This window comes from Dasypus novemcinctus, chromosome 22 (genome assembly GCF_030445035.2).
Source record: "Dasypus novemcinctus isolate mDasNov1 chromosome 22, mDasNov1.1.hap2, whole genome shotgun sequence".
Lineage (NCBI taxonomy): Eukaryota > Metazoa > Chordata > Mammalia > Cingulata > Dasypodidae > Dasypus > Dasypus novemcinctus.
Genome location: NC_080694.1, coordinates 1019766 through 1043292, shown reverse-complemented (window position 1 = coordinate 1043292; position 23527 = coordinate 1019766).

The following is a 23527-nucleotide window of genomic DNA, read 5'->3' as shown; positions in this document are numbered from 1 at the left end:
CTGCTGTATCTATTCCAAAAAATTGAAACAGAAGGAACATTGCTGAACTCCTTCTATGATGCCAACATTACCTTAGTACCAAAGCCAAACAAAGACACCACAAGAAAGGAAAATTACAGACCAATTTCTCTAATGAACCTAGACGCAAAAATACTTAACAAAATACTTGCTAATCGTATTCAACAACACATTAAACGTATTATACACCACGACCAAATGGGATTTATTCCAGGTATGCAAGGATGGTTCAACATAAGAAAATCAATCAATGTAATACACCATATAAATAGAGTGAAGGAAAAAAATCACATGATTATATCTATAGATGCAGAAAAAGCATTTGACAAAATACAGCACACTTTCTTGATAAAAACACTCCAAAAGATTGGAATACAAGGAAATTTTTTTTAACATGATAAAGAGTATATACGAAAAACCTAAAGCCAACATTGTTTACAATGTAGAAATCCTAAAATCCTTCCCTCTAAACTCAGGAACAAGACAAGGATGCCCATTGTCTCTGCTCCTATTTAACATTGTCTTAGAAGTACTTGCTCGAGCACTGAGGCAAGAACCAGATATAAAAGGCATTCAAATTGGAAAGGAAGAAGTCAAAATTTCATTATTTGCAGATGACATGATTCTATACATAGAAAACCCTGAGAGATCTACAACAAAGCTTCTAGAACTCATAAATGAGTTAAGTAAAGTCGCAGGTTATAAGATCAATGCGCAAAAATCAGTGGCATTTCTGTACACCAATAATGAGCAAGACCAGGAGGAAATCAAGAACAAATACCATTCACAATAGTAACTAAAAAAATCAAATACTTAGGAATAAATTTAACTAAAGAGGTAAAAAACTTATACACTGAGAACTATACAAAACTGTTCAAGGAAATCAAAGAAGACCTAAATAAATGGGAGACTATTCCTTGTTCATGGATAGGAAGATTGAATATTATTAAGATGTCTATCCTACTAAAACTGATCTACACATTCAATGCAATCCCAATAAAAATCAACACAGCCTTCTTTAAGGAACTAGAAAAACTAACTATGAAATTTATTTGGAAAGGAAAGAAGCCCTGAATAGCCAAAGACATATTGAAAAAGAAAAACAGGGAAATGAACTTTGGCCCAGTGGTTAGGGCATCCGTCTACCATATGGGAGGTCCGTGGTTCAAACCCCGGGCCTCCTCGACCCGTGTGGAGCTGGCCATGCGCAGTGCTGATGCGCGCAAGGAGTGCCTTGCCACGCAAGGGTGTCCCCCATGTGGGGGAGCCCCCACACGCAAGGAGTGCGTCCGTGAGGAAAGCCACCCAGCATGAAAAGAAAGTGCAGCCTGCCCAGGAATGGCACCGCCCACACTTCCCGTGCCACCAATGACAACAGAAGCGGACAAAGAAACAAGACGCAGCAAATAGACACCAAGAACAGACAACCAGGGGAGGGGGGGAAATTAAATAAATAAATCTTTAAAAAAAAAAAAAGAAAGAAAGAAAAGTGAAATTGGAGGAATCACACTACCTGACTTCAAAACATACTACAAAGCTACAGTAGTGAAAACAGCAAGGTATTGGCATAAGGAGAGACACACAGACTGTGTGTGGAATCGAATTGAAAGCTCTGATATAGAACTTCACATATATAGCCATATAATATTTGATAAAGCCACCAAATCCTCAACTGGGAGAGAGTGGCCTATTCAACAAATGGTGCCTGGAGAATTGGATAGCCATATGAGGAAGAAAGAAAGAGGATTATCATCTCACACCTTACACAAAGATCAACTCAAGATGGATCAAAGACCTAAATATAAGAGCCAAGACCATAAACACCTTAGAAAGCAGGGCAGGGAAACATCTACAGGACCTTGTAATAGGAAATGGATTCATGAATATCACACCAAAAGCACAAGCAGCAAAAGAACTAATAGATAAATGGGACTTCCTCACAATTAAAGCCTTCTGCACCTCAAAGGAGTTTGTCAAGAAAGTAAAAAGGGAGCCCACAACAGTGGGAGAAAATATTTGGCAACCATTTACCTGATAAGAAACTTATAACTTGCATACATAAAGAACTCATAAATCTTGAAAATGAAAAGATAAACAACCCATTTAAAAAATGGGAAAAAGATTTAAACAGACAATTCTCCAAAGAAGAAATACAAATGGCTAAAAAGCACATGAAAAAGTGCTCCAAATCTCTAGCTATCAGGGAAATGCAAATCAAAACTACATTGAGATACCATCTTACACCCATAAGATTGGCAGCTATGAAAAAAACAGAAGAATACAAATGCTGGAGAGGATGTGAAGAAAGGGGAACACTCATCCACTGCTGGTGGGAATGCAGAAGGATCCAACCATTCTGGAGGTCAGTTTGGCGGTTTCTCAAAAAACTAACCATAGATTTGCCATATGACCCAGCAATACCACTGCTAGGTATATACCCAGCAGAACTGAAAACAAGGACACAAACTGATATATGTACACCAATGTTCATAGCAGCATTGTTCACTATCGCCAAAAGTTGGAATCAACCCAAATGCCCATCAACAGATGAATGGATCAATAAAATGTGGTATATACACACAATGGAATACTACTCGGCTGTAAGAACAAATACACTACAAACACACGTGATAACATGGATGAATCTTGAGAACCTTATGTTGAGTGAAGCAACCCAGGCATTGAAGGACAAATACTACATGACCTCAGTGATATGAAATAAGCAAGTTGCCTCAGAGAGCTAGAGACTGAAATCTCTTACAGGAAATCGGGGGGTGGAGGAAGGATATGAGCCGATATCTGCAGAGGTGGAATTTAAAACGAGATGGCGGTAAGTATGAACACAAAGAATAGATAAAATAGGGTCAAGGGGTTGCCTTTGGGTTAGGCTTTGCCGGTTTGAGGGGGGCTGGGGATGGGTGGATGGGTAATATTGCCCAATAGTGGGGGTAGGGAGGGGTAGCATACAAACATAGGAGAGTGTCAGGTATTGGTTGAGAGTAAAATGCCGAGAAAATCGTATCAAAATATAATTAAGAGGGTTACCTGTTTAGGATGCTTGGAGGGGATGGTCTGATGTGGGACGGGCTCCTGGGGAATGTCTGAATGCTCATTTTGCCAGAGTGGGTGGTACCTTTGGGTAGAGACCCAAGTAGTGAGAGTGGGGGTGGACCCACATCCTGGGGAGGACTAATGCCATCAAATAGAGGGAACTGTATCTCTCGAGAGAAAGGGTGGCTCCCAGGGAATTGGGGCAGTTGAGCAAGTTAAGCCCTGAACACTGTTGCAAGTATCTCTGGACGTGGCTCCTTGGGAAACAGAGGTTGGCTGTCACTGAGGGCACCAAGGGGATGGGAAAATGGATGTTAAATATGTGCACCCAAGGTAAATGGGGGGTAAGAGAGGAGTTTCGCGAGAGTACACAAGGATGGATATAAAACATGTAATATTACACCATAAACATATAGGGGATGACAGACTGATAATGTAAACCATAATGTAAAACATAGGATAACTAGAAATTTAGAAAACTGTGTGTCCTAAAGTATGCACCACAATGTAAGCACAGATGTCACCTTGTTTGAAAGCTATTGTCTCAGACTCTGTACATCACTTTAAGTAAATATGATGTGAATAGGTTGTAAGAGTTCAACAGTGGCAGCGGAGGAATACTGTTATAGGATACTATTGACAGGTGATATATGGCTGACAGGGAGCTATACAGGGCATATGTCCAGGGTGCATGGTAATGTTTGGATAAACTCATAGTGGCAACAATTAAAAACTACAGCTGGGGGGGGTACTGGGTTCCTGGCGGGGGGTACTCTGTCGTGGTCCCTAGGGGAGCAGCAGCAGTCCCCCAGGTGCAGCGGCAAGGACCGGGAAGGAATGAGGGTCCAACAGTGAGCCCCTGATACTAATGACTATGCTTGTGAGCCTATATGCCTGTAATAAGAACAAGGCCTAGAGCAGCACTGTGCCTGGGAATTTCCTCCTGACAGCCTTCATGATACTCAAATGTGGCCAGTCTCGAAGCCAAACTCAGCATGTAAATGCAATGCCTTCCCCCCAGTGTGGGACATGACACCCGGGGATGAGCCTCCCTGGCACCGAGGGATCACTATTAACCAGCAACTGATTATGCAACTGGAAAATGACCTTGAATTGAAGGTTTGATGCGGATCAGCAAATATCCCTGTCTACATATAATAACATGACTTCAAAATGCTGTTTGACCTAATGTAAGGGGGAAATGGAAAGGAGAAATGAGTTTATATGGCTACGGGTCTCTAAAAAGAGTCTGGAGGCTGTCAGAAGGATTGCCCTTATGCACAACTGAGCAGAGTCTAAGAGACAGATAAAGTAGATACAATCCCCAGGTACTGGTTCCTTGGAGGGCTAAAGAGACCCACGGGTTCTATGGTCATGGCAGATGGGGTTCACTGCCATGTCAGATGGCCCTTCTTTGGAGCTGGTGTTTCTGCGTGATAAAACTGGACTCAGATGGGATCTCTTTTCATAAGACTTTCATGCTACTTTACTGGAATTGCAGTTGGTGTTGGGGTTTAAGATATATTTAGGGAATTTGAATCTCTGGCCTGACAGTGTGATGGCCGGGCCCTGAGCCTTGGCAGACTCCAGCTTCTACAATCTGATTTATTGTACTCACCTCACTCAGCTAAGATGGAGTTGAAGAAGGACAGCCACCACACCATGGAGCCTAGAGTGCCTACAACTGAGAACAGGGGGATTGCATCCAGTATCCATGTGGAATCTGAGCCTCCTCTTAACAGGGAGGTGCAACGGACACAGCCAATCCAAGGTCCACAGAGAAAAGGTGGCTTTGGAGTGGGAAAAGCAGACATGGTGGCTGATGGGTGTGGGGAGTGGCAGGAGGAGATGAGATGTGGGGGCGCCTTTGGGACTTGGGGTTACCCTGGATGGTGCTTCAGGGGCAATAACCGGACATTGTGGGTCCTCCCAGGGCCCACTGGATGAAGTGGGGGAGAGTGTGGGATATGGTGTGGATCATTGACCATGGGGTGCAGAGATGTCCGGAGATGTACTTACCGGGTACGATGGATGTGTCATGATGATGGGGGTGAGTGTTGCTGGTGGGGAGTGATGGGGGGGGGGTTGAATGGGACCTCATTTTTTTTAATGTAATATTTTCACAAAATCAATAAAAAAAAAGAAAAAAATTCATGTAGCAAATGATAAGGATACTTTTTTTCACATATTACAAAATTTAACCCAGTTAATTGGTGGAAAGCACAGCATTTCCTGTCAGTTTTAGGAATAGGGCTAAACATATTTGTTCTATTGCTCATGATTCTTGCCTGTGCCGGACAGTGCTTTCAAAGAAAATTACAAAGTGCAACAGCCATGGGACATGCAAATAATCTGGTGCTAGCCAAAGCACTTCCATAATCTCCCTAAGTCAAAGAGCTTGGTGGGTAGTCAATGATGAGTAAGACTTTTGAGAGAAGGGCAACCTAAGACAGGCATGGTCACCTCAAGTAAAACAAAAAGGGGGGGAGGTGGACTTGGTCCAGTGGTTAGGGTGTCCGTTTACTACATGGGAGGTCCGCAATTCAAGCCCTGGGCCTCCTTGACCCATGTGGAGCTGGCCCATGTGCAGTGCTGATGCGTGCAAGGAGTGCCGTGCCATGCAGGGGTGTTTCCCACATAGGGTAGCCCCATGTGCAAGGAGTGCACCCCATAAGGAGAGCTGGCCAGTGTGAAAGAAAGTACAGCCTGCCCAGGAATGGTTCCACACACATGGAGAGTTGACACAACAAGATGACACAACAAAAAGAAACACAGATTCCTGGTGCCACTGACAACAACAGAAGTGGACAAAGAAGATGCAGCAAATAGACACAGAGAACAGACAATGGTGTGGGGGAAGGGGAGAGAAATAAATAACTAAACAAGCAAATAATAAAACAAAAAGGGAAATTTTGGAAACTGAAGCACAGTGGTCTCACAAGGAGAGACATGCTATTTCCATGGCTATGCTTGCAACCTAAGGAATTCGGTAATAAATAGTTCCCAGCAAACAGGAAGAAGCTGTTAAAGGCTGAAAGAAAAGATGAGCACATACCTTTTGTAGTAAATTGAACACTTAGACTTTGTACCTTGAGATAAGATTTTTTGAATTCCTTAGACTATGAGTAATGCTCATAGTTAACTGTATGTTGCTGCTTGTTCTCATGTAGACTGAGGTATATATAGAGCCCCGTGTAAACAATAAAGTTGTCTGATGAGTCTCTACTAATGGACCCCCTGATCCCAGCTCTCTCACTTTCTTCCATTCTTCTTTTTCTTTCATTCCTGATACCCTTTGGGCCCAAATCTCCAACACTCCCCATGTCACCAATGAGGGATTTTAATAGTTATATTTAGATTTTCATAAACTTGAAATGATAAGTTTAATTGTAATTGGGTATAATGTGAAAGTTGGAGGTGGTAGAGATTGTATAAAGTACATTTAAAGATGTTTAAAGGGTCCTTTTTGCAGGGTATTTGATACCTCTTGAACTTTCAGTTTTACAGAATGTCTGTCTGTCCGTCTGTCCGTCCATCTGTCCATCCGTCCATCTGTCCATCCGTCCATCCATCTGTCCGTCCATCTGTCCATCTGTCTGTCTGTCCGCCCATCCATCTGTCCATCTGTCCGTCCGTCTGTCCTTCCGTCCGTCTGTCTGTCCATCTGTCCGTCCATCCATCCATCCGTCTGTCCTCCTGTCTGTCTGTCCATCCTCCAGTCTGTCTGTCCTCCTGTCTGTCTGTCCGTCCTCCTGTCTGTCTGTCCTCCTGTCTGTCTGTCCGTCCTCCTGTCTGTCTGTCCATCCTCCTGTCTCTGTCCTCCTGTCTGTCTGTCCGTCCGTCTGTCCATCTGTCTGTCCTCCTGTCTCTCTGTCTGTCCATCTATCTGCCTGCCTGTCCATCTGTCTGCCTGCCTGTCCATCTGTTTGCCTGCCCACCTGTCCACCCACCCGCCCGCCTGCCTGCCTGTCTGTCTCTGAGACTAATAAACTTGTCTGTGCTGATTTCTCTTCTGAAACCATGGAGGCAAGAAGGCAGTGGTATGATATAGTCAAGGTACTAAAGGAAAAAAATTTCCAACCAAGAATACTCTATCCAGCTAAACTAGCATTCAAACATGATGGAGAGTTCAAAATATTCGCAGACAAACAGAAACTGAAAGAGTATTCCAACAAGAAACCTCCCCTTCAAGAAATTCTAAAGGGAGTTCTGAAGGAAGAAAGGAAAAAACAGGAAAGGCAGAGTTGGAGGAGAGTATAAGACCAACAACAACAACAAAAAAGAAAAAAATATATATACAAACAAAATATGACAAACACAAATCCAATCAAAATATGGCTAACACAAATAATTCCTTGATAGTAATAACACTGAATGTCAACGGATTAAACTCACCTATCAAAAGATTCAGACTGGGACATTGGATAAGGAAATATGACCCATCCCTATGCTGTCTACAAGAGACACATCTTAGACCCAGAGACGCATGGAGATTGAAAGTGAATGGCTGGAAAACAATCATACAAGCTAACAATAACCAAAAGAAGGCAGGAGTAGCTATATTAATATCAGACAAAATAGACTTTAAATGTGAAACAATTGTGAGAGACAAAGAAGGATAATACATTTTACTGAAAGGGAAAATCTGTCAAGAAGATCGAACAATCATAAATATCTATGCCCCTAACAAGGGTGCCTCTAAATACGTCAAGGCAAATGCTGGAAAAAATAAGTGAAAGAATAGATACATCTACAATTATAGTGGGGGATTTTAATACACCACTATCAACTCTGGACAGAACATCTCAAAAGAGAATCACCAAAGAAACAAAACATCTGAATAGTATATTAGAGGAGCTGGATCTAATAGACATATATAGATCGCTACACCCAAACACAGCAGGATATACATTTTTCTCAAGCGCACATGGATCATTCTCCAAGATAGATCATATGCTAGGCCACAGAGAAAGGCTGAACGAATTCAGAAAGATTGAAATCATACAAAACATTATCTCTGACCACAGTGGAGTCAAGCTGGAGATTTGCAAGGGACAGAAGCCCAGATTTCACACCATGATTTGGAAATTAAACAGCACAATCTTAGAAAAACAGTGGGTCAAAGAGGAAATCTCAAAAGAAATCAATGACTACCTTGAATCAAATGATAATGATAACACAACATACCAAAATTTATGGGATGCAGCAAAAGCAGTACTGAGAGGGAAGTTTATAGCCATAAATTCATATATCAAAAAAAAAGAAAGAGCAAAAATTGAAGAACTAACTGCACATTTGAAGGAATTAGAAAAACAACAACAAAGTAACCCAACAGGAAGAAGAAGGAAGGACATAACAAAGATAAGAGCAGAACTAAATGAAATAGAAAATAAGAAAGCACTTGAAAAGATAAACGAGACCAAGAGCTGGTTTTTTGAGAAGATCAATGAAATTGACAAACCTTTAGCAACACTAACAAAGAAAAAAAGAGAGAAGATGCAAATACACAAAATAAGAAATGAGAAAGGCGATATCACCACTGACCCCACAGAAATAAAGACTATCATAAGAGGATATTTTGAAAAACTATATTCCAACAGAAATGACAATCTAGAGGAAATGGACAAATTCCTAGAAACACATAAGCAGCCCATATTGACAAAAGAATAATTTGATGATCTTAACAAACCAATCACAAGCAGAGAGATAGAATCAGTTATTAAAAATCTTCCAACTAAGAAGAGCCCAGGGCCAGATGGCTTCACAGGTGAATTCTACAAAACATTCCAGAAAGAACTGACACCAATCCTGCTGAAACTATTCCAAAAAATCGAAACAGAAAGAACATTACCCAACTCCTTCCATGATGCCAACATTACCCTAGTACCAAAGCCAAACAAAGACATCACAAGAAAGGAAAATTACAGACCAATTTCTCTAAAGAACCTAGATGCCAAAATACTTAACAAAATACTTGCTAATCGTATTCAACAACACATTAAACGTATTATACACCATGACCAAGTGGGATTCATCCCAGGTATGCAAGGATGGTTCAACATAAGAAAATTAATCAACGTAATAAACCATATAAACAGATTGAAGGAAAAAAATCACATGATTATATCTATTGATGCAGAAAAAGCATTTGACAAAATACAGCACCCTTTCTTGATAAAAACACTCCAAAAGATTGGAATACAAGGAAATTTTTTGAACATGATAAAGAGTATATATGAAAAACCTAAAGCCAATATTGTTTACAATGGAGAAATCCTAGACTCCTTCCCTCTAAACTCAGGAACAAGACAAGGATGCCCACTGTCTCCGCTCCTATTTAACATTGTCTTAGAAGTACTTGCTCGAGCACTGAGGCAAGAACCATAAATAAAAGGCATTCAAATTGGAAAGGAAGAGGTCAAAATTTCATTATTTGCAGATGACATGATCCTATACATAGAAAACCCTGAGAGATCTACAACGAAGATTCTAGAACTCATAAATGAGTTTAGTAAAGTCGCAGGTTATAAGATCAATGCGCAAAAATCAGTAGCATTTCTGTACACCAATAATGAGCAAGATCAGGAGGAAATCAGGAAACAAATACCATTCACAATAGTAAATAAAAAAATCAAATACTTAGGAATAAATTTAACTAAAGAGGTAAAGAACTTATACACTGAGAACTATACAAGATTGTTCAAGGAAATCAAAGAAGACCTGAATAAATGGAAGACTATTCCTTCTTCATGGATAGGAAGACTGAACATTATTAAGATGTCTATCCTACCAAAACTGATCTACACATTCAATGCAATCCCAATAAAAATCAATGCAGCCTTCTTTAAGGAACTAGAAAAACTAACTATGAAATTTATTTAGAAAGGAAAGAGACCCCGAATAGCCAAAGACATACTGAAAAAGAAAAACGAAATTGGAGGAATCACACTACCTGACTTCAAAACATACTATAAAGCTATGGTGGTGAAAACAGCATGGTATTGGCATAAGGAGAGACACATAGACCAATGGAATCGAATTGAAAGCTCTGATATAGAACCTCACATATACAGCCACATAATATTCAATAAAGCCACCAAACCCTCTCAATTGGGAGAGAGTGGCCTATTCAACAAATGGTGTCTGGAGAACTGGATAGCCATATGTAGAAGAATGAAAGAGGATTACCATCTCACACCTTATACAAAGATCAACTCAAGATGGATCAAAGACCTAAATTTAAGAGCCAAGACCATAAAAACCTTAGAAAGCAGTGTAGGGAAACATCTACAGGACCTTGTAATAGGAAATGGATTTATGAATATCTCACCAAAAGCACGAGCAGCAAAAGAACTAATAGATAAATGGGACTTCCTCAAAATTAAAGCCTTCTGCACCTCAAAGGAGTTTGTCAAGAAAGTAAAAAGGGAGCCCACACAGTGAGAGAAAATATTTGGCAATCATATATCTGATAAGAAACTTATAACTTGCATATATAAAGAACTCCTATATCTTGAAAATAAAAAGATAAACAACCCATTTAAAAAATGGGAAAAAGACTTAAACAGACACTTCTCCGAAGAAGAAATACAAATGGCAAGAAAGCACATGAAAAAATGTTCCAAATCTCTAGCTATCAGGGAAATGCAAATCAAAACTACAATGAGATACCATCTTACACCCATAAGATTGGCAGCTATGAAAAAAACAGAAGAATACAAGTGCTGGAGAGGATGTGAAGGAAGGGGAACACTCATCCACTGCTGGTGGGAATGCAGAAGGATCCAACCATTCTGGAGGACAGTATGGCGGTTTCTCAAAAAAACTAGCCATAGATTTGCCAGATGACCCAGCAATACCACTGCTGGGTATATACCCAGCAGAACTGAAAACAAGGACACAAACTGATATATGTACACCGATGTTCATAGCAGCATTGTTCACTATTGCCAAAAGTTGGAATCAACCCAAATGCCCATCAACAGATGAGTGGATCAATAAAATGTGGTATATACACACAATGGAATACTACTCGGCTGTAAGAACAAACACACTACAAACACATGTGATAACATGGATGAATCTTGAGAACCTTATGTTGAGTGAAGCAACCCAGACATGGAAGGACAAATACTACATGACCTCAATGATATGAAATAAACAAGCTGCCCTAGATAGCAAGAGACTGAACGATAGGCCTACAGGAAATCGGAGGGTGGAGGAAGGATATGAGCTGATGTCTGCAGGGGTGGAATTTAAGACGAGATGGTGGTAAGTATGAACACAAAGAAGAGATAAAAGGGGGGCAAGGGGTTGCCTTTGGTTGGGGCTTGACGGGTTTGAGGGTGGCTGGGGAGGGACGCATGGGTAACGTTGCCCAAAAGTGGGGGGAGGGAGGGGTAGCATATGAACACAGGAGAGGGTCAGGAGGTGGTGGAGAGTAAAATGCCGAGAAAATCATATCAAAATATAATAAAGAGGGTTACCTGTTTAGAATGCTCGGAGGGGAGGGTCTGATGCAGGACTGGCTCCTGGGGAATGTCTAAATGTTCATTCTGCCAGAGTGGGTGACACCATGCGGTGGAATCCCAAGTAGTGAGAGTGGGGGTGGACCCACATCCTGGGGAGGACTAATGCCATCAAATAGAGGGAACTGTATCCCTCAAGAGGAAGGGTGGCTCCCAGGGCATTGGGGCAGTTGAGCAAGTTAGGCCCTGAACACTATTCCATCTATCTCTGGAAGTGGCTCCTCAGGAAATGGAGGTTGGCTGTCACTGTGGGCACCAAGGTGGAAGGGAAAATGGACGTTAAATGTGTGGAACCAAAGTAAATGGGGGGCAAGAGAGGAGTTTCTTGAGAGTACACAAGGATGGATATAAAACATGTAATATTACACCATAACATATAGGAGATGACAGACTGATAATGTAAACCATAATGTAAAACATAGGATAACTAAAAATGTAAAGAACTGTGTATCCTAAAGTATGCACCATAATGTAAGCACAGATGTTACCTCGTTAGAAAGCTAATATCTCAGACTCTGTACATCACCTTAAGTAAATATGATATGAATAGGGCGTAAGAGTATCACTGTGGAAGGGGAAAGGTTTTCTGGTGGATGTGTGGGAGTGCTGTATATTATATATATGCATTACTGTGGTCTACGACTCCTGTGAAGAAATGCTGAATAATTAGGGGAAAAAAAAAAAAAAAAAGGATAGGATGTGGAATTTTTTCAAATCAACATTCTTTATCTAAGTTCTTTATCTAACTTTATCCAAGTTCTTTATCTATCCTTTAAACCCATCGCTATATGCCATTCCCTAGTAAGGGACCATGACATTATATTGGGCTTCAAATTTCGGGGAGTTCTGGATCACAGAGTGTTTCAACAATGGCAATGGAGGGATACTGGTATGGGATACCAATGACAGGTGATATATGGCTGACAGGGAGCTGTACAGAACATATGTCCAGGGTGCATGGTAATGTTTGGATATACTCATAGTGGCAACAATTAAAAACCACAGCAGGGGGGGTACTGGGTTTCTGGCCAGTGGTGCTCTGTTGTGGTCCCTAGGGGAGCAGTGACAGTCTCCCAGGTACAGCGGCGGGGACTGGGAGGGAGTGAGGGTTCAACAGTGAGCTCCTGATGCTAATGACTATGCTTGTGAGCTGATAAGCCTAAAATAAGAACAAGGCCTAGAGCAACATTGTGCCTGGGAATTTCCTCCTGTCAGCCTTCATGTTACTCAAACGTGGCCAGTCTCGAAGCCAAACTCAGCATGTAAATGCAATGCCTTCCCCCCAGCGTGGGACATGACACCTGGGGATGAGCCTCCCTGGCACCGAGGGACCACTATCAACTACCTACTGATAATGCAACTGGAAAATGACCTTAAACGGAAGGTTCAATGCGGATCAGCAGAATATCCCTGTCTACATAAAATAACATGACTTTAATGTGCTGTTTGACCTAAAGTAAGGGGGAAATGGAAAGGAGAAATGAGTTTATATGGCTACGAGTTTCTAAAAAAGAGTCTGGAGGCTGGCAGAAGGATTGCCCTCATGCACAACTGAGCAGAGTCAGAGAGACAGATAAAGCAGATACAACCCCCAGATATTGGTTCCTTTGAGGGCTAAAGAGACCCATGGGAGTTATGGTCATGGCCGATGGGGTTAACTACCAGGTCAGATGGCCCCTCTTTGGAAATGGTGTTTATGTGTGATGAATCTGGACTCAGATGGGATCTTCCTTCATAAGACTTTCATGCTAATGTGCTGGAGGTGCAGTTAATGTTGGGGTTTAAGATATATTTAGGGGATTTGAATCTCTGCACTGACAATGTGATAGCCAGGTCCTGAGCCTCAACAGACTCCAGCACCTACAATCTGATTTATTGGACTTACCACACTCAGCTAAGATGGAGTTGAAGAGGGACAACCACCACGCCATGGAGCCTAGAGTGATTACAACTGATAGTGGGAGGATTTCATCCAGCATCCATGTGGAATCTGAGCCTCCTCTTGACATAGAGGTGCAATGGACACAACCAATCCAATGTCCACATAGAAGAGCTGGCATTGGATTGGGAAAAGTGGACATGGTGGCTGATGGGTATGGGGAAAGGCAGGAAGAGATGAGAGGTGGAGGCATCTTTGGGACATGGAGCTGCCCTGGATGGTGCTTCAGGGGCAATCACCGGACATTGTAAATCCTCACAGGGCCCACTGGATGGAATGGAGGAGAGTATGGGCCATGATGTGGACCATTGACTATGAGGTGCAGAGGTGCCCAAAGATGTACTTAACAAATCCAATGGATGTGTCATGATGATGGGAATGAGTGTTGCTGGGGGGGGGGGAGGTGGGGTGAGGGAGTGGGGTTGAATGGGACCTCACATATATATTTTTAATGTAATATTATTACAAAGTCAATAAAAAAAATCTGTAACTCTTTATGGAATTCATAAAATAAAATAAAAAAAAAAAGAAAACCATCACATACAAGGGAAGCTCAATTAGATTAAGTGCTGATTTCTCATCTGAAACCATGGAGGCAAGAAGGCAGTGGTATGATATAGTCAAGGTACTAAAGGAAGAAAATTTCCAACCAAGAATACTCTATCCAGCTAAACTAGCATTCAAACATGATGGAGAGTTCAAAATATTCGCAGACAAACAGAAACTGAAAGAGTATACCAACAAGAAACCTCCCCTTCAAGAAATTCTAAAGGGAGTTCTGCAGGAAGAAAGGAAAAAACAGGAAAGGCAGAGTTGGAGGAGAGTATAAGAGCAACAACAACAACAAAGACAAAAAAAATACAAACAAAATATGACAAACACAAATCCAATCAAAATATGGCTAACACAAATAAATCCTTGAAAGTAATAACACTGAATGTCAATGGATTAAACTCACCTATCAAAAGATTCAGGGGGGTGGGGTTGAATGGGACCTCACATATATATTTTTAATGTAATATTAATGTAATTAATGTAATTAATGTAATTAATGTAACAAAGTCAATAAAAAAAATAAATTTAAAAAAAAAAAAAAGATTCAGACTGGGACATTGGATAAGGAAATATGACCCATCTGTATGCTGTCTACAAGAGACACATCTTAGACCCAGAGTCGCATGGAGATTGAAAGTGAATGGCTGGAAAACAATCATACAAGCTAACAATAACCAAAAAAATGCAGGACTAGCTATATTAATATCAGACAAAATAGACTTTAAATGTGAAAGAATTGTGAGAGACAAAGAAGGATACTACATTTTAGTGAAAGGGAAAATCTGTCAAGAAGATCAAACAATCATAAATATTTATGCCCCTAACAAGGATGCCTCTAAATACGAGAGGCAAATGGGGGAAAAGCTAAGTGAAACAATAGATACATCTACAATTATAGTGGGGGATTTTAATACACCACTATCAACTCTGGACAGAACATCTCAAAAGAGAATCACCAAAGAAACAAAACATCTGAACAGTATATTAGAGGAGCTGGATCTAATAGACATATATAGATCGCTACACCCAAACACAGCAGGATATACATTTTTCTCAAGTGCACATGGATCATTCTCCAAGATAGACCATATGCTAGGCCACAAAGAAAGGCTGAATGAATTCAGAAAGATTGAAATCATACAAAACAATATCTCTGACCACAGTGGAGTCAAGCTGGAGATTTGCAAGGGACAGAAGCCCAGATTTCACACCATGATTTGGAAATTAAACAGCACACGCTTAGAAAAACAGTGGTCAAAGAGGAAACCTCAAAAGAAATCAATGACTACCTTGAATCAAATGATAATGATAACACAACATACCAAAATTTATGGGATGCAGCAAAAGCAGTACTGAGAGGGAAATTTATAGCCATAAATTCATATATCAAAAAAGAAGAAAGAGCAAAAATCGAAGAACTAACTGCACATTTGAAGGAATTAGAAAACAACAACAAAGTAACCCAACAGGAAGAAGAAGGAAGGAAATAACAAAGATAAGAGCAGAACTAAATGAAATAGAAAATAAGAAAGCACTTGAAAAGATAAACAAGACCAAGAGCAGGTTTTTTGAGAAGATCAACAAAATTGACAAACCTTTAGTGAGACTAACAAAGAAAAAAAGAGAAAAGATGCAAATACACAAAATAAGAAATGAGAAAGGCGATATCACCACCGACCCCACAGAAATAAAGACTATCATAAAAGGATAATTTGAAAAAATATATTCCAACAAAAATGACAATCTAGAGGAAATGGACAAATTCCTAGAAACACATAAGCAGCCTATATTGACAAAAGAAGAAATTGATGATCTTAACAAACCAATCACAAGCAGAGAGATAGAATCGGTTATTAAAAATCTCCCAACTAAGAAGAGCCCAGGGCCAGATGGCTTCACAGGTGAATTCTACAAAACATTCCAGAAAGAACTGACACCAATCCTGCTGAAACTATTCCAAAATATTGAAACAGAAAGAACATTGCCTAACTCCTTCTATGATGCCAACATTACCCTAGTACAAAAGCCAAACAAAGACATCACAAGAAAGGAAAATTACAGACCAATTTCTCTAATGAACCTAGACACAAAAATACTTAACAAAATACTTGCTAATCATATTCAACAACACATTAAACGAATTATACAGCATGACCAAGTGGGATTCATCCCAGGTATGCAAGGATGGTTCAACATAAGAAAATCAATCAACGTAATACACCATATAAAGAGATTGAAGGAAAAAAATCACATGATTATATCTATAGATGCAGAAAAAGCATTTGACAAAATACAGCACCCCTTCTTGATAAAAATACTCCAAAAGATTGGAATACAAGGAAATTTTTTGAACATGATAAAGAGTATATATGAAAAACCTAAAGCCAATATTGTTTACAATGGAGAAATCCTAGACTCCTTCCCTCTAAACTCAGGAACAAGACAAGGATGCCCACTGTCTCCGCTCCTATTTAACATTGTCTTAGAAGTACTTGCTCGAGCACTGAGGCAAGAACCAGAAATAAAAGGCATTCAAATTGGAAAGGAAGAAGTCAAAATTTCATTATTTGCAGATGACATGATCTTATACATAGAAAACCCTGAGAAATCTACAACAAAGCTTCTAGAACTCATAAATGAATTTAGTAAAGTCACAGGTTATAAGATCAATGCGCAAAAATCAGTAGCATTTCTGTACACCAATAATGAGCAAGATCAGGAGGAAATCAAGAAACAAATACCATTCACAATAGTAAATAAAAAAATCAAATACTTAGGAATAAATTTAACTAAAGAGATAAAAAACTTGTACACCGAGAACTATACAAGACTGTTCAAGGAAATCAAAGAAGACCGAAATAAATGGAAGAATATTCTTTGTTCATGGATAGGAAGACTGAATATTATTAAGATGTCTGTCCTACCAAAACTGATCTACACATTCAATGCAATCCCAATAAAAATCAACACAGCCTTCTTTAAGGAACTAGAAAAACTAACTATAAAATTTATTTGGAAAGGACAGAGACCCCAAATAGCCAAAGACATACTGAAAAAGAAAAACGAAATTGGAGGAATCACACTACCTGACTTCAAAACATACTACAAAGCTACGGTGGTGAAACAGCATGGTATTGGCATAAGGAGAGACACACAGACCAATGGAATCGAATTCAAAGCTCTGATATAGAACCTCACATATACAGCCACATAATATTCATTAAAGCCACCAAACCCTCTCAACTTGGAGAGAGTGGCCTATTCAACAAATGGTGTCTGGAGAACTAGATAGCCATGTGTAGAAGAATGAAAGAGGATTACCATCTCACACCTTATACAAAGATCAACTCAAGATGGATCAAAGACCTAAATATGAGAGCCAAGACCATAAAAACCTTAGAAAACAGTGTAGGGAAACATCTACAGGACCTTGTAATAGGAAATGGATTTATGAATATCTCACCAAAAGAACTAATAGATAAATGGGACTTCCTCAAAATTAAAGCCTTCTGCACCTCAAAGGAGTTTGTCAAGAAAGTAAAAAAGGAGCCCACACAGTGGGAGAAAATATTTGGCAACCATATATCTGATAAGAAACTTATAACTTGCCTATATAAAGAACTCCTATATCTTGAAAATAAAAAGATAAACAACCCATTTAAAAAATGGGAAAAAAGACTTAAAAAGACACTTCTCCAAAGAAGAAATACAAATGGTTAAAAAGCACATGAAAAAATCTTCCAAATCTCTAGCTATCAGGGAAATGCAAATCAAAACCACAATGAGATACCATCTTACACCCATAAGATTGGCAGCTATGAAAAAAACAGAAGAATACAAATGCTGGAGAGGATGTGAAGAAAGGGGAACACTCATCCACTGCTGGTGGGAATGCAGAAGGATCCAACCATTCTGGAGGACAGTATGGCGGTTTCTCAAAAAACTAGCCATAGATTTGCCATATGACCCAGCAGTACCACTGCTGGGTATATACCCAGCAGAACTGAAAACAAGGACACAAACCAATATATGTACACCAATGTTCATAGCAGCATTGTTCACTATCGCCAAAAGTTGGAATCAACCCAAATGCCCATCAACAGATGAGTGGATCAATAAAATGTGGTATATACACACAATGGAATACTACTCGACTGTAAGAACAAATACACTACAAACACATGTGATAACATGGATGAATCTTGAGAACCTTATGTTGAGTGAAGCAACCCAGACATTGAAGGACAAATACTACATGACCTCAATGATATGAGATAACCAAGCTGCCCTGGATAGCAAGAGACTGAACGATAGGCTTAAAGGAAATCGGAGTGTGGAGGAAGGATGTGAGCCGATGTCTGCAGGGGTGGAATTTATGACGAGATGGTGGTAAATATGAACACAAAGAAGAGATAAAATGGGGCCAAGTGGTTGCCTTTGGTTGGGGCTTTGCGGGTTTGAGGGTGGCTGGGGATGGGCGGATGGGTAATATTGCCCAAAAGTGGGGGGAGGGAGGGGTAGCATACAAACATAGGAGAGTGTCAGGTGTTGGTGGAAAGTAAAATGCCGAGAAAATCGTATCAAAATATAATTAAGAGGGTTAACTGTTTAGAACGCTCGGAGGGGATGGTCTGATGCGGGACGGGCTCCTGGGGAATGTCTAAATGCTCATTCTGCCAGAATGGGTGACACCATGGGGTAGAAACCCAAGTAGTGAGAGTGGGGGTGGACCCACATCCTGGAGAGGACTAATGCCATCAAATAGAGGGAACTGTATCCCTCGAGAGAAAGGGTGGCTCCCAGGGCATTGGGGCAGTTGAGCAAGTTAGGCCCTGAACACTACTCCATCTATCTCTGGACGTGGCTCCTCGGGACATGGAGGTTGGCTGTCACTGTGGGCACCAAGGTGGAAGGGAAAATGGACGTTAAATGTGTGGAACCAAGGTAAATGGGGGGTAAGAGAGGAGTTTCGTGAGAGTACACAAGGACAGATATAAAACATGTAATATTACACCATAACATATAGGAGATGACAGACTGATAATGTAAACCATAATGTAAAACATAGGATAACTAAGAATTTAGAAAACTGTGTATCCTAAAGTATGCACCACAATGTAAGCACAGATGTCACCTTGTTTGAAAGCTATTGTCTCAGACTCTGTACATCACGTTAAGTAAATATGATGTGAATAGGGTGTAAGAGTATCGCTGTGGAAGGGAAAAGGTTTTCTGGTGGATGTATGGGAGTGCTGTATATTACATATATGCAGTGCTGTGGTCTAGGGTGCCTGTGAAGAGAAGTTCAATAATTAGGGGAAGAAAAAAAAAAAGAAAAAGATAGGATGTAGAATTTTTTCCAAGTCAACATGTATTCTTTATCTAACCTTTAAACCCATCGCTATATGCCATTTCCTAGTAAGGGACCCTGACATTATATTGGGCTTCAAATTTCAGTGAGTTCTGGATCACAGAGTGGCTCAACAATGGCAATGGAGGAATACTGGTATGGGATACCATTGACAGGTGATATATGGCTGACAGGGAGCTGTACAGAACATATGTCCAGGATGCATGGTAATGTTTGGGTATACTCATAGTGGCAACAATTAAAAACCACAGCAGGGGGGGTACTGGGTTCCTGGCCATTGGTGCTCTGTTGTGGTCCCTCGGGAAGCAGCGACAGTCTCCCAGGTGCAGCGGTGGGGACCGGGAGGGAGTGAGGGTTCAACAGTGAGCCTCTGGCACTAATGACTATGCTTATGAGCGGATAAGCCTAAAATAAGAACAAGGCCTAGAGCAGCATTGTGCCTGGGAATTTCCTCCTGTCAGCCTTCATGTTACTCAAATGTGGGCAGTCTCGAAGCGAAACTCAGCATGTAAATGCAATGCCTTCCCCCCAGTGTGGGACATGACACCCAGGGATGAGCCTCCCTGGCACTGTGGGATCACTATCAACTACCAACTGATGATGCAACTGGAAAATGACCTTGTATGGAAGGTTCAATGTGGATCAGCAGAATATCCCTGTCTACATAAAATAACATGACTTTAAAATGCTGTTTGACCTAAAGTAAGGGGGAAATGGAAAGGAGAAATGAGTTTATATGGCTACTAGTCTCTAAAAAAGACTCTGGAGGCTGTCAGAAGGATTGCCCTTATGCACAACTTAGCAGAGTCTAAGAGACAGATAAAGCAGATACAACCCCCAGGTATTGGTTCCTTTGAGGGCTAAAGAGACCCATGGGCATTATGGTCATGGCAGATGGGGTTAACTACCAGGTCAGATGGCCCCTCTTTGGAAATGGTGTTTATGTGTGATGAATCTGGACTCAGATGGGATCTCTCTTCATAAGACTTTCATGCTAATGTGCTGGAGTTGCAGTTAGTGTTGGGGGTTAAGATATATTTAGGGGATTTGAATCTCTGGACTGACAATGTGATAGCCAGGTCCTGAGCCTCAACAGACTCCAGCACCTACAATCTGATTTATTGGACTTACCACACTCAGCTAAGATGGAGTTGAAGAAGGACAACCACCACACCATGGAGCCTAGAGTGATTACAACTGAAAGTGGGAGGATTGCATCCAGCATCCATGTGGAATCTGAGCCTCCTCTTGACATAGAGGTGCAACAGACACAATCAATCCAATGTCCACATAGAAAAGGTAGCATTGGATTGGGAAAAGTGAACATGGTGGCTGATGGGTATGGGGAAAGGCAGGAAGAGATGAGAAGTGGAGGCATCTTTGGGACATGGAGCTGCCCTGGATGGTGCTTCAGGGGGAATCACCGGACATTGTAAATCCTCACAGGGCCCACTGGATGGAATGGGGGAGAGTATGGGCCATGATGTGGACCATTGACCATGAGGTGCAAAGGTGCCCAAAGATGTACTTACCAAATGCAATGGATGTGTCATGATGATGGGAATGAGTTTTGCTGGGGGGAGAGAGGTGGGGTGGGGGTAGTGGGGTTGAATGGGACCTCATATATATATATATTTTTAATGTAATATTATTACAAAGTCAATAAAAAAAAATAGAGTGAATTAGGTCAGACCAGAAGGAAAAATATTGTATGCTCTAATGGATGTGAAATAGTTCGAATAAGCAAATTAGTAGATTCTGAAACTAGAATATGTTTTACCAGGCACCTAAAATCTGTTTAACTAGTTTCTCTTTTAGGTGATATACAGCTTTAGTAAAAAATGGTGTTGTTGATAACACAACGTTTTGAATGTAATTAACACCACTAAAATATATAGTTGAATGTGGTTGAAAGGAGAAATTTTAGGTTGTGTATATATTACCAGGATAAAAATATTTAAGAAACCCTAAGACTGTACAACACAAACTAATGTAAACTATGGACTCCAGTTAATAAATAGTACAATTATAATCATATTCTTTCATCAATTGTAACAAAGTTTCCACACTACTAATGCAAAGTGTTAACAATAAGGAAAACTGTGTATGGAGGGTAATATATGGAAACCATGTATTTCATGTATGAATTATATATGTTTCTACAAGTAAAAGAAAGGAAGGAAGAGGAAGAGGGAGGGAAGAAAATAAATGAGATGGCAATTAAATGCAATACATGATACTGGACGGGATCTAAGAATGAAGAAGTTCAAAAGGACATTATTGAGACATAAAGAAATATTAGCGTGTACTGTTTTCACTGGGTGCAATGTTCTATATATGTCTGTTAGGTATAGTTGGTTTATCATTCAAGTCCACTACTTTCTCATTGATCTATTGCCTAGATGTTTTGTCCATTATTGTGAGTGGTATGTTAAATTCTCATACTATTTCTGTAGAACCATTAGTTTATGCTTTCAAATTGGCCAGTGTTTGCTTCAAACTTTTCTGGCTCTGCTGGTAGGATCATATACATTTAAAATATTACATCCTTTTATTGAATTGTCTGCTTTATCAGTATATAATGACAATATGTATCCCTTGTGACTGTTTTGTCTTAAAGTCTATTTAATATGGTACTAATATAGCCACCACAGCTCTCCTTTAGTTATTCCTGGTTTGGTATATTTTTCCCCATCATTTCAACCTCAAACTACTTGTACTTTTTAATTTAAGGTGAGTCTCTTGCAAACTGCATATAGTTGGGTCATGATTTATTATCTAGTCTGCAAATCTCTGCCTTTTGACTAGAGAGTTTTATCCATTGACATTTAAGTCACTACTGATAAAACAGGACATTCTTCTGCCATGTTGCTATTTAGCCTCTGAAGATCTTACATATTTTTTTGCCCCTTACCTCCAGTAAAGTCTAATTTTATATTTATTTGTTTTCATGTGTTGTATCATATTGAATGTCTTCTCATTTCTATCTGGATATATATTTTTTCCTTCTGTTTTCCTTGTGGTTATTATAGAGCTTAAATTTAACATCCTAAATATATACCATATTTGGTTTGATGCCAAGCTACTGTAGTAGCATGCACCTCTGCACCCATGATTTTTCTGTACTTGTTACTACTTATATCTTCATACATTTATCATTACTTTTTATGCATTTGCATTTTAGCACCAGTAGGAACTAAGGCATAAGTTACATATGATACAATACAACACAACACAACACAACACAATACAATACAATACAATACAATGCAATGCAATGCAATGCAATATAATAATACTGACATTTATAATTACCCAAATGGTTACCATTACCACAAGTCTTTATTTCTTTACACTGCTTTCAACCACTCTCTAGTGTTCTTTTGTTTCAGTTTTAAGAACACCCTTGTTGTTTTGGTGTAAGCAGTGAGATCTGGAGCTCCCTACTCTACCATATACCCCAGAAGTTCTCTTCCTGCATTCTTTTTGACTGGCAATGGATTCTTTCAGAATTTTTTTTCTTAGTTTTTAATTTTGTGTTTAGAATTCTAGGTTAACTTTTTTCTTTCTTTCTCTACATTAAAATGTCCCTATGGTCTTGGCAGATGGCTCTGATGTTCAGTGTCATGTCGGTGGGACCTACTTTGGAATTTGTGTTCCTGAGCGTGATAAAGTTGGACTCAGATGTGAACTTTCTACACATGCCTCTTCTGTCACTTTTACTGAACCTGTGGTTGGTGCTAGGGTTGGTGTATACTCAGGAGACTTGAATCTCTGGACTCTCCATGTGGCAGCTGGGCACTGAACCTCAGCAGAGTTGCAACTCCTACTCTCTGGTTTGTTGGACTTACCCAGGTCAGCTAACAGGGAGGTGAAGATGGTCAACCACCACACCAAGGAATCAAGAATGCCTACAACTGCAAGCAGAAGAATTGCATCCATCATCCATGTAAGATCTAAGCCCCTTCTCAATACAGAGGTGGAGTGGACATCACCATCCTAGGGTCCACAGGATGGAGGAATAAAATATGGATTAGAGTGAATTTACTGATATTCTACTATAGA